This window comes from Athene noctua, chromosome 1 (genome assembly GCF_965140245.1).
Source record: "Athene noctua chromosome 1, bAthNoc1.hap1.1, whole genome shotgun sequence".
Classification (NCBI taxonomy): Eukaryota; Metazoa; Chordata; class Aves; order Strigiformes; family Strigidae; genus Athene; species Athene noctua.
In genome coordinates, this window is record NC_134037.1 from 134,776,110 (window position 1) to 134,789,330 (window position 13,221).

The window sequence follows — 13,221 nt, forward strand, 5'->3', positions numbered from 1 at the left end:
GCTCCTGGCCTTCCCTCCTGCCTCCAGCCGCTCCTCCTGGCCTCCCCACAGCCCCCCTGCCCTTGGAGGGGTCCCCAAGAGGTGCACAACTACACTGAGGTCCTGCTCCTCCACCACCACCGCCAGCCACCGGGAGCTGCTTGGTGCTCCAGCTCAGGGGCAGAGGGACAGGGCTGGTCTCTCGCCTGCTCTCTAACCTGTGCAGGCTTTTACCTGACTGGCATGAGGGAGCAGGTGATGTTACAGAAGTTACACTCTTCTCACACTCACCCGGCTGCTTCAGGCATTCTCAGAAATTTAATACAACCCCTCACCCTTGGTTTTGGTGCTTTTTCCTCCCAAGCTTTCCTACACACACACCACACACATTTGTGTGTGTGTGTGCAATGATAGCTCTTGGAGTGGCAGGGCACAGACTCACCTGGAAAGCAACAGGTGACAGTTGTTCTACTGTTCCTCACTGAAATGTGAAGATGATCAGAGAAGAGAGAGCTGCTCTGTGGAGAATTCAGAGGAGACCTGGGAGAAGGGATGAAAAAAAGGTGTCATTAGAAGTGCTTAAATCAAAGCAAAAGCAGCGCAGGGTGAAAGAGAAAGGCAGAAGAAGCCAGGGCACAGAGGTGGAGGGGTCACACCAATCAGAGACAAGGCAAAACATGAAGGATCTTGCATGAGGGTGGTGGGGTGTACATATGAACCTGGGGCATATGCAGATGGAGCGATGAGAAAAAAAGTGCATGAAAAGCAGGCAGCAAACATGGGAAAAGAAGGCAGCAGAAAGTGTGAGGAAGGAGAAGGATATAAGCGGCTGGGTGGAGCTGCTAGGATGGGTGGATGGGGAGAAGATGCTCCAGCAAGCCAGAAGCAGCAGCTCGCTCTGGAGGGTAGAAGCAAGTTCAGTACAGGAACAGACAGGCACCAGGCAGGGAGAGAACTGGAAGGAGTCGTTAGACATCCAAGACTACTGAAGAGAGATCACCACAACTTTAATCATTGCCAGAGGGCTGGACTGCCACAGTAGCATTTTTTCAAGGACCAAAAGACAAGGCGTTTGTCATATGACATCTAACCTCCAGAGAAGTCCTCCATCTTTCTCCTTGATCAAAACTATTCTGTGCACGAAGTGGCAGAAAGATTTGCAAACCCCAAGGCTAGAGCTCAGGAAAGAAAGAAAAGAGAGAAAGAGAGAAAGAGAGAGAGAAAGAGAGAAAGAGAGAAAGAGAGAAAGAAAGAGAGAAAGAAAAAGAGAGAAAGAGAGAAAGAGAGAAAGAGAGAAAGAGAGAAAGAGAGAAAGAGAGAAAGAAAGAAAGAAAGAAAGAAAGAAAGAAAGAAAGAAAGAAAGAAAGAAAGAAAGAAAGAAAGAAAGAAAGAAAGAAAGAAAGAAAGAAAGAAAGAAAGAAAGAAAGAAAGAAAGAAAGAAAGAAAGAAAGAAATGCAGAGCAGGAGAGAGCAGAATTCGATTGTGTGCAGACACAACATTCGAAGACAAGTCTTTGCCACATTTCAGGCTCCATATTCCCAGTATTAAGGGTCTTCTGCCCATTTAAGCAATTTCAAGATTTAAGACAGGTGTCAAGACTTTCCCAGAAATTACCCCTATAGGATAGAGCCACAAACCTATATTGGACTTTCATTATTCCAGATAATAAAGACAAGGACTGACCATGAAAAATTGCAGAAGGACTGTGCAAGACTGATAAAATAGCACAAGAAATTCAATCTAAATAAAGTGATAAGGTGATGCACACAGGGAAGAACATGTCTAACTTCACATATAACTGATAGGTCCTGAGCCAACCATAGGAGCAAGATTTTGTAGTTATGATATATTGTTTCATGATAACATCAGCTTGGTTCTTGGTGGCATAGAAAAAAGAAAATGAAATGTCAGACATTATTATCTGTTGTGGAGAGAACAGAACAGGTAGAGAACAAGACAGAGAGCATCATTATGCTATTGCATCAAACCAAAGTAAGTCTGCAGCCTGAATACCATGTGCAGCTCCAGTCTTTCACTAAGAATACAGTGAAAGTCCAGAAGCATCTGAGAATGGCAGCAAGGATAACCTAAAGCATGGAGCAGCTTCCATATGAGAAATGATAAAGCGAAAATGATTGAGTCAGTGGTGATTTTACAGAAAGCTGTTGTATCTCAGTTAAGAAGGGGATGGTGGAAGGGGATCAGTTGTTCCCTGTCTCTTCTGATATAATTTGATAGCAGGAGGCATCAAATGAAACTGTCAGGTGCCAGGTTCAAAACAAAGAAAAGGAGGTGTCTCGCCACACAAGGTGCAGTAGAGCTGTAAGGCTCCTTCCTCGGGATCTTGTTAAAGGAAAATTGTTATAGAAGTTCAAGGACAGAAGCTCATGGAAGAGAAATATGCTGAGGATTTTTAAACGTGTAGAAATTGCTTCCAACTCAGGCTCTCCTCAAGCCAGAAATGGCTGGAGCTCAGCAGACTTCTAGCAGGAAATATCACATGTACCTCCACTACTGTGCTATTCCCCGGGCATCTGGTTTTGGCCCCCGTTTGATCTGGGATGCTGGGCTCAATGGATGCTCAGTCTGGCTCAGTGCAACTGCTCTTACCTACATTTTCATTATCTGAAGGAAATGGATCTTTGACAGATGCCAACCTCTTTCAAGCCTCAGTCTCTTTGGACTCTGTCGTGGTTTAACCCCAGCCAGCAACTAAGTACCACACAGCTCACTCCCTCCCACCGGGATGGGAAGAGAATCGAAAGGGTAAAAGTGAAAACACTCATGGGTTGAGATAGGCAGTTTAACAGGTAAAGCAAAAGCTGTGCGCACAAGCAAAGTAAACCAAGGAATTCAGTCACTACTTTCCATCAGCAGGCAGGGATTCAGCCATCCCCAGGAAAGCTGGGCTCCATCACGTGTGACGGTGACCCAGGAAGACAAATGCCTCCTATCCTTCTTCTTCTCCTGGCTTTATATGCTGAGCATGATGTCATATGGTAGGGGATGTCCCTTGGGTCAGTTGGGGACAGCTGTCCCAGCTGCGTCCCCTTCCAACTTCTTGTACACCCCTGGCCTCTGGTGGGGTGGAGTGAGAAGCAGAAAAGTGTAAGGACTGTTCAGCAATAACTAATCTCTGTATTATCAACGCTGTTTCCAGCACAAATCCAAAACGTAGCCCCATACTAGTTACTATGAAGAAAATGAACTCTATCCCAGCCAAAACCTGCACCAACCTGATCACAAAATCTCTCTGTACGGTAAGTCCCCAGTGGGACAATGTGACATGATAAATATGATCTTTTAGATAGGGAGGGAGGAGGACTTGATCCCTGGGGCAATAAGCAAAACAAATCTGGTTTTCCTGAAAGCCAAAGGGTTAGAGTTTCATGCCAGACACATAAAGGTAAACCCACAGCAGTTCTGCTGATCTCAATGGGGTTACTTATGATTGTCACCAGAGTAACAATCGTAAGAAGGATCCTAAGAAGGATCATGGTACAGTAGGATTGTCAAACACAAGATGGGGTCCTGCCTTGAGTTTGGTCCCAATCTTCTTGTCCTGGCATTTTTTTCAGTCCTTACTTGGACAGGATTACCTTCTGAACAGGTAGCTCCTAATAGTCAAGGTCACAAGTTCTTGCCTTGCTTGAATTGCCCCAAGAAAACCTAAGCTCAGGAGACCTTCAATAAAATTAATCTAGCAAAGTGATTAAAAGAAGAAAGGACTGATGAGAGACTCGAGAGTTTAGATTCAGCCATCCTGGTCATCAAAATGTACCAAAATTTGACATACTTCAGGTTCAAGCTGCAGAAAGGAGAAAGAAACAAGGAAGAGGAAAAGGAAGGGGAGGTTAAAATGGTGACATAAAGAGGAGAAGTGAGAACAGGGGACTACATGAACTGTGGGGGGAACGGTCAATCATCTTCTAAGACCAACCCATTGGGGCTTCTTAGATATTCAGAGGTGTCTCAGATAGACAAGCAGTCTCAGACACCGTACGTAGTTATTGAGACAATCCCAGTATAAGCAGTCCAGCCTAAATTTTGTGGCCAGAGGCAATTTCCAGTGTGAATCAGGTCTTACGGCTCAGCTAGGTGTGGAGTCTCCAAAAGTGGTTTGGGGACACACACCCCTGATTTCTTGATGGGGAAACAGAACACAAAAATGATCCAGAGGTTCAGAAATTACCTTTAAAGGCAAAACTCACTTTCCTGTACATTGTCATATGACTGTCTCAAAGTCTACACTCCAGTCTATATCAGAGAAAGCATGGCTTTCAAAGAAAGTATCTCAAAAACCTGCAGAGCAGCCCTGCTGGCTCTTCTGGTCCAGGGCTTCCCCACACAAAGGTCTTCAATACCAGAGGACTTCTTGTGAAGAACTACCAGATTTCTTGACCCATGAAGTAGCTTCAGACAATGTACAAAATAAATCATTGCAAAACTTCCCTACTCCATTCACCCTGTAACAGTATCCAAGATTTGAACCTTACTCTGTAAAGGTGAATTTACCTCACTTGACCTTTTCTTGAATCACTCTTAAAGCAGCTCTTGATGGTGGGTTTTACAGTGCATGCCTGACCTACAGACACCCATCATACCTCCTCTCTATCATTTCAAGACATCCAGGACTCTTGCTACCAAATAACTCACTTCTCAGTAGCATCCAAAAGGTGGAAGTACTAAATGAAAGAGGATTCAGAGTACAGATTTACAAGATCCCAGAGTGAATAGTATAATATTACGAGTGATGAAGGCCAGGGTCAGGTCCCACCAGTTGCACAGGGATTCTAGCACAAGACTGCATTGTAGCCAAAGAGTAGAACCCCCTTGCAACCTTTTTAACGAGGCAGATGGTGTCAGTAGTCTCTTAAATATTTCCATCAGAAATAGAGGTTCAGGTGAGAGCCAGCGCAGTATGAGTTATTGAGGCAGAACCTAGTGGGATGAATATTTCAAAGTCTCAGAATCTGAAACCCAAGGGGCATTCATCAGCAATCTCAGGAGATGGCCCAAGGACTAAATGCATGGTGAAGCTTGCATATGGCCTGAAACACAGTCTCTCTAGGGTAGGGTTAAGCCATGCTGGCAGGATGGCACAGAGAAACCTGCACTGCTTGCTAGCATAAACAAGCCGTAATAGCATTCATTGCCTTTCTACTCAGACAAACCGCATTTAATTACCGTGCGTCCAAGTTGCAGTAATCTGGATGCAGATAGATCTGAAGTATAATGGAGAGGAAATGGATTTTACGTGACAATGTAGAAAGGAAAAGCACATTAAGAAAAAGATGATTAGGTGGATTGGAAGAACCTTGTAAAAGATAATTGCATTCAAAACAATAGCATTTTCGGCAGGGGAATTTCTGTCAAGGGAAAGTTACACTCAGAGAAGTGTCCACACCAGATTGGCTCCTTCTTACTTTGCATGGTGGCTCCTTGAGTTTCTCTAAGAGTTGCAGCTTCTGACTTGACTGACACTAGCAAAGCCATTTCTCTGAATCTCTGAATCTCGCAGCCAGTCTGGTATTTCTCCGTGTCTCACGTCCTCCGGGGAGACAACATATGCTTCCCTTTTCCACCCTTTACGTGTTTCGACTGCAAACGCTCTGTCAGCAGTATAAGGACCTGACCCACCCAGCGGCTGAATTTGCAACCTGCCTAGTCCCACCCTGTCTCTGAAGCTGACCAGTCCCACCTGGCTCCATCCCACCACGAGAGGTATATAAACCCTTGGCTAACACAGGTGCTTGCTCAGTCCCATGAGGTGACTGAGCTATGCTGGTGTGGGCCTCTGGAGAAACAAGAACTGGCTCTTACTGTCTGAGAGTAGTCACATGAGGATCTAATCACTGTTTTAGCAGGGATATCTGAAGCAGAGAAAGGGAGCTGAGCAGGGCTGTGTTTGCCCATCTGTAGTCAGCCAGCTTGTTAAGGCATTATTAGAGCCACCCACCAAACTAGGAGCCAGCTTCCAAGCAGTTCCACATCCCAGGCTGTTTTGATCCAGAGCTGTGCATTAGCCAGTTTATTGCTGGCCACTGCGCTAGAAGAGCAGAAACTCTCTCTAATTACTGAGCACAAATAAAACCCTTCAGCAAGTACTCAGAAGCAAGGAGGCCACCATCATCCACTCCTGGAGTGGACGGTACAGTATGACGTGAGTCTCCATGTGTGCTGCACCACAGCTGTTCTTGCCTGCTTGTCCCAAAAGCCAGTTACCGATAAGGTTCACCGTATCACAGCATCCCTGCTTGACATCCCTGCAGCACAGAACTGTCAATAAATACCGACAAAAAGTAGAAATATCCAGTTAGTCTCTGGACTAGCTGGTCCAACAATACTGAGTCTACTGTGTCTTAATGTCTCCTTTGAGAGAGGAGCATGGCTGGTGAGGAGCAGTCATCTGCATGTTGTGGTCATGTTACGTCAACTGCCTCATCACGATTCTGCTGCCTTTGCCTGAGGCTCTTCTAAAAAAGATGGCTGCCTCACTCCAGCGCCGTTTTTACTGGTGTTGTGAGAAGGTGCTCCTTATTTCTTCACTGTATGCATCTATCTAACAAGTCTATTTGACAACAGTCTTCCATGGTGGTAGGGCTAATCCCACCATTTGCAACTTTAATCCCACCATTTGCAGCTTTGCCTCCTATCATAAGAATGCATAATTGCAACTCCTGTGCCCCTGAATCACACAGAGTATTTGTTTTATCTTGTCTTTCTGTATGCTAGAGCTCTCAGGGACTCCCAGCGTTTTTGTCAGGATTTTTCTGGGTTTTCCATTTCCTGTTGGCCGTGTGACAACCCACACTGCTGTGGTACCACTCTGAACTGTAACAGTGCTGAGCATCTGTCTGAATCTGGGTCTGTGTCTTTCTTCAGTAAGCACTTTAGTAGCTAATCCAAGAGATTGGGGAGTACAGATACTTTGGTGTCAGGTACACTGAATCCAGGAAAAACTGCTTCCATGCATATACAGAATCTTGATTGCTGACAATTAACTGGTTTTGGAAGGGTCCTTCATACCTTTCCAGAGTCAGCAGTATTTATGGGATGAGATTTCGCTTCAGAGACTTGTTCACTTCAGCCTCCGTAAACCTTAGGCATGGTTGGCGCCCAACATCTCCGATTTCTCATTTTGGGCATCTCATGGTTATTTGCCTGCCTTCCTTCTGGGATAACAGGAAGATCAAGAGCAAACGTGCTGTTGAATGTGCTGTAACATTGCTGCCATCCTCCTGTATATCAGAGCCTGTATCTGCTGAGGAGGTATCTCTGCTGTTGAAGTCCAGGCCTAACATAAACAGCATCTTCCTCAATGTCTTCAAGTCTGATTGCGGTCAGTCATACCCTTGATGCTCAATACAGACCAGCCTTTCTACCCTTGCTCTATTTTTTTCTCCTTGTGGTTTCACACAGACCCATATTCCTATTCATATTTCGTTCATGGTAATCTTACTATTTCACTCGTGGTAACCCTACTATTTCTGTTACTTATCTCCAGATATTCGACAAGCTTTATCAACTTCCTTGATGCCACTGGCCTTCTGATGCCAGCATGAAACACCTTTGGCTCTTCTCTTTGATTTTTTAAGTTCCTGAATACCTTTGATGCATCCCTTTGAACATATTTTTCTTGCCTACCTGGCTGTCTTAACTTCTCTTTCAGGCACATCATTTCCATCATAAGAAATACACAGTTTTGCTTGTTCAGCTGGAAACTCTAGCTTTTTCCAAAGATGTTCCAAGCCACCAGTCATGTTATTCATCTGTTCGTCCCCATATCCAAATATCACCTCTGCAGACCTAAGTATCTTTATACCACCAGCCTTGCTGCTGTTTTCCTGGGAGTGGGGGTAAGATGTGAAACACAGCCTGAATGACAGTCAAAGGAAGGGATGTTTCCCAGAAAGGTTGTTGAACGCATGCCAACGAGCACTCTGTTTTTCTAAAGCCTTATGCCAGAAGCCTGCTGATACATCACGTTCAGGTAATATATTTGGGGAGCACAAAAAAATGTCTCTGATGACCCGTGGTAAAAATATTCCCTTTAGTTTATTTGTTTCACATCAGGAACTAAAGGAATAATTTTATCTGTTGCACCTATGACAGCAATATCTACTTTATTGACTTTTCTCCTTGCTCAGTGACTCCTGAAGATGCAAGTCTATCCAGCTACACTTTTGGCTATCAGTGAAATGCAAAAAGACACTTTCCTGTGTGCGCCTCTCAGCTGTATCCCCACAATCAGCACTTCACGCTCTCTCTGGTGGTACTTGGCATGAAAGTATTCCCCACGGGGTGAAGCACATTGCAAGGAAAATGCAGATCAGGGCTTCACACTCTTTCGTTCCGTAGGGATGGGTCACGCACAACAGTCAGGCATGCCAAGGATGGACACACAGTTTGACTGTTAATCTCTGACAAAACTCTATCGGGCAAGTGCAAGTGAGATTTACTTTGGTTTTCTGTGGAGGCTCACAATCTGGCCAAACTGGGACAGTTTTTCAGGATATGACAGAAGTCATATCCCCCGCAGTGGAGGCCCTTTCAAGCCAAATTTCTAGTCTCTGCTCCACAGAAGCTTTAGATCTTCTCAAAGAAAGGCACTGCGAGTCAATTTTAAACTACAGATACATCTGTTTCTTTTTCTCTAGCCTCGTTCTGAGAAACTGCTTTTGAACTGCTTCAGATTAAACTCAGCTCCCCCATCCAAACCACCAGAGACATCCACCACGGCGGATCTCAACCTCAAGGGTTACATTTGGCTAGGTTGTAAGACATTGGGAACAAATTCTTATAAAGCAACCAGCCTTGTAGAAAGTGTTGTCGAAAACTGTGTTTTCTTGTTTTCTACAAATAGCTGTTGCAGAAAGCAAATAGAGGAGCTGAAAGCATCCACCTATTGATCTGTACCTATCTGCAATGCTAAGGGCCCTATTTCTGCCACATTCATTTTTCTGTTTTTTCAGTAAACCAGCTACTACTGTGATCTCTTCTCCTTTCAACCTCTGCATACACCCACCAGTACATTAATCCCTCGAAATCACCTCTTGTGGTTGCTTGATGGATGAATTCAGCAGAGGCACGTCCTGCTAATATATTGATAATGCGCTGTTAGGCCAGGCTCAAGGGGTCTGCTTTTGAATGACAGACGGGAGGGTGGCTATAGTGTGCACTCTACGTGTGAGATGGATCCCCTGTACGAAGACGTGTAGAGAGGAGAGGGGATGTGCTGCCCATGCAAATTTTCTAAGTTAGATTAGCCCCCTGCATCAACACACAGAAGCAGGTTCCTCCCGCCTGCTAGAATTCAAAAGGAAAGGGACACGAAGGAGCAGTCCTGCGATCCCACACCTTGTTTAATCCTGCCCTGGAGAAGAATAACTGATGGAACCGAAACAACTCCGATCTGAAAGGAGCATGTACCTGCCTCACTTGGCATGGGAGATGCCAACCAAGGGAGAATTTCATCCATAAGGAAACAGCTTCACCTGTGTGATTGAAACGAGATGTGAGATGCTGAGAAAGATGTTAAAGATTTCTAAAGGTTACATGAGCACAACCACTGCTTCCACCCATTGCTTTTAAAATGCATTTATTTGTATTTCTATTGGTGCAAACAGCTCAGCTTCAGCTTGCTCACTGGTTTTGAACTGTTTCATTTCTTCTGGCTCTCTCTCTTTGTGCCAGTGGGAGTCAGGCAGCCCGGAGTCAGGCACCCGCATGCACGTCAATGAACCTGCTGAACTGGTACAGGATGATGGACACATTTGGTGGGATCTGCTGTGCGCCCCTTCTGAAGAGGAGGCAGAGCCACTAACACAGCACTAGGAATCTCACTTGAACTGACCATTTCTGAAAATCTTGCCTGGGACCAGATCTTGTGCTTTGTAAAACTCTTTCTTCTCCTCACCAAGACTATTACTTCGTTGTGTTTATTGCGGTCTGGGTGCAATAGGTTCTCATGGTGAATATCCCTTTAACAGTCCTACACTGATTACTCATGTGCTACCTGCTCAATGGAAAAGAACCAGTGGATCTCATTTCTTCACTCACTACAGATTCCCCTGCCTCCCTTTCCATCGTTACATTTCTGGAAGCTCTTTTCCTCCTTTATATTTTAGTCCTGGGTGTCCCCTGAGCTCCGTGATTGCATTTAAAACAGACACGACGACATTATGAAGCATTAAACTAATGGCATTTGAGACCATATTTCTCCCGTAAACCATTACGATGTCCCTGGAATGGCTGGCAGAGGGCTGAGCACCAGTGCCGCCATCCAGGGCTGCATCTCTCTCTGCCACTCAGTACCCGCTATGGGATTTGAGGTGCCATCTCTTGTGCTGCTCTCTCTGTAACAGTCCCCGAGAAAGCTGTTTTGATCTTCAGATGAGTTGTTTGGCACGACCATAATGACAAATATGTGAATGGGGGGTTAACCATGAATTGCAAAGTACCCATCTAATCCCCAAGGTGGAGAGGAATATATCTTCCTTCACACCCTTTTGATGTATAGTTAATTACACGAATCTGGAACTGTTACCATGTGCAAACACAGTGAAAATTGACTTTCTAAGCCATCCCTGGCCCCTCTGCATATGTCGCTCGCACTAGCCCAATACCGCGCTCTGTCTGTACACACACAAATATATAATCAGTGCTGGTTTAGTCCCTTTTTTATAGTCCAGCTTTATAAAATGTTAGAGAGATAGAATGGAATGTAGCATCCTTCTGGCCTGATGCAGCTTTTATAAAAAGAAGAAAAAAAAACTTATTTTATATTGGTTGTTCTTTCTCTTGCCTGAATAAAAGCTTTAGCACAGCTTGAAAGGGTTGCATGTGCTGAAATGTAGCCCAAGGATATGTGTTATTATCCATCCCCTCTTGACCAGCAGGGTCTCGGCTCTCTCTCCCTTTCAGCCTTTTGTTTGAACAGATGGGATTGGGGAACGAAGGGAAAGAAAGGCAGTCTGTTCTCATTAACGCTCCCAGTACACAAACACAAACCTGAGCACAGGGGACCTACAGAACAGGACTGCTTCCACTCCATACACATCCACTGAGACCATATGTACCCGCACACAAAGGCAGACAGAAGACCCACATCGAGCCAGCTACTAGGCATTTACCAAGGATGACTCCTCACCAACTAATTAAAAATAATTTTTTTTTTTTTTCAAAAGCCCTCATAGGTCATTTCCTTTTTATTCAGCTGCACAATTTAAAAAATAACCTTCAACTGATGTGGTGTTGAGGCTGTTTTAAAAGAAGGATTGTCATCAAATCAGCCTAAAACCTGAGCTGGGAGCATTTGTTGTCTTGGTTTGTCATGAGTTATGTGAAGAGGTTTCAGGCTGAACCTCCCAGACCAGGGATAAGGTTCATCCAGCCCAGCCTCCTGGCAAGGCCAAGGCTGCTTCTTCTGGAAAAGGTGCTCAAATACCTGCTGTTGGCCATAACTGACTACCTGTCCATTGAGAACTTCTCACAAACTCTGTGGCCAGGGTAGGCTGTAACACCACAAAGCTGAGTTCTTCTGTTTCCATCGTGGCTCTTGTGTGATTTTCTATATTTACTTATAGAGCTCTTGGAAGCAACATTTTAACAAATATTTGATGCTTTTTTGAATCGTTCGTGGTCATTGGCCTTGGTGATCTCCTGTGGATGCCTGCATGGGCAGCATGTGGAGAAACATCTCCTTCCAGCAAAGCTTGGCTCTTCACTTTGGAGAAGGACAAGCAGCTCCAAGCTCTGCAGCCTGGCGGCTCACCACTCCAGAGCAGCTGAGCAGAGGTGACCGCCTGCAGCCTGTGACAAACTCAAAACCACCTGAACCAGTTTGTCTTGAGAAGACGGGGAGGTGAAGTGGGTTCCTCAGCATGCCACCACCCGCCACACATCCGTCACAGGTGTAGGGCGCACACAGACGGCTACCGCAGTGCGGCTGGCACATGGCAACTCATTAAGCTGCTGTACCGCAGCTGCATGCTGGGCTCAGACCATGCCTGGAGCCACGGAAGAGCAGGTCTTTGCCTGAGCACAGCAAGCTCCTCCAGATACAGAGCTTCTCCTGCTCCCCTTCCCGGGTGGTGACCCTCACCGCAGCACAGAAAGGGATTTGGGGCAACTCAGGTCTGGCTGCCTCTTCCCTCCTCTCCAGGTCAGCTCTGGCTCTGTTTGTGCTCACCTGTCCTCCCCAGCTCTGGGTCAGGCCTGAAGGGAAGACGTGCCAGACATCTGCAGCTGCTTAACAAGGAGCCCCCAGATCAGAAGCATGACGGGCACTTGGTGGCTCTGAAAGAAGCACCGGCAAAAAAGAGTGGAGTCAGGAACCAATCCCCCAAATAGAGTCCTTGGTTAAAGCCCCCGACTGACCTTTGTATTTGATCATATTTCCCCAGGGGCCTTGCTATACCCTAACGAGCATCATATCTTTATTTAGCTGGCGGGTAACAAGGTGAGAGAAGCTTAAGAGTGGCTCCCTTCCAGCCGCAGTAGGCTACTGTGAGCTGGAGACATGGCAGGCTCTTTCCTCAAGTGTATAAGGAAACACCCGTGTATTATGTCCGGCATCAGGTAGATCTATATTTCATTACAGCCCCGGGCATTTGACATGTAGTCTCAAGAAAAGAGAGCTGTCATTTTTTCCCCAGGTATTGCGAGCATAGGGAACGCAGACCAGAAAATGAAGTGGTTCTCCCCGCAGGGCTGTTTGCAGAAAGATCACAAGGGGGCCAAGGCAGAGAAGCATTAGTACCTCTGCTCGCAAGCTCCCACGTGCTCTCTGGGCATGCAGAGGCAGGTTTCCACAGCCACACACCTCATCTGAACATCATCGCACCAACACGTGCGCTTCAGGTTATTGCCAGCAGACGAGCGGCTGGCAAGGCAGCCTCTGCCAACTTTTTTCCACGCACGGTTGCCCAGTTTCCACAAATAAGAGCAGCAGGGGCAGAGCCCAAGTGCAGCCCCCCCTGCTACCCAACCATGGACTGGCACAGAGCGAGCTAAAGGCTTACAGGCGGCTCTGCAGGCAGTGGGTCCAGGTTCCACGTGAGCTATATACCATGAAGGTGGAGGCCCCGGCGCTAGCTCTGTGGCAAGCTGCCTCAGGCCCAACTGCTCTGATTAGCTGAAGCACAGCTTGCGGCCTGAAGCAGCACCATGTCAGCATGGTGCAGAGCACAGCTAATAAACCTTGATGGGCCTGAACCTGCAGCAAGCAGGCACAGCAC

The 13,221-nt window shown here is 46.1% G+C and overlaps 1 long non-coding RNA gene across 2 annotated transcripts in view; it reads right to left on the reverse strand.

Moving 5' to 3' along the window:
* LOC141956504 (uncharacterized) overlaps positions 1 to 13,221 on the reverse strand; it is a 51,302-nt gene that overhangs the window by 633 nt on the left and 37,448 nt on the right. For both annotated transcript variants that reach the window (XR_012632922.1, XR_012632923.1), the window contains exon 2: positions 422 to 519. This is a non-coding gene — a long non-coding RNA (uncharacterized LOC141956504). The remainder of the gene's footprint in view (positions 1 to 421; positions 520 to 13,221) is intronic.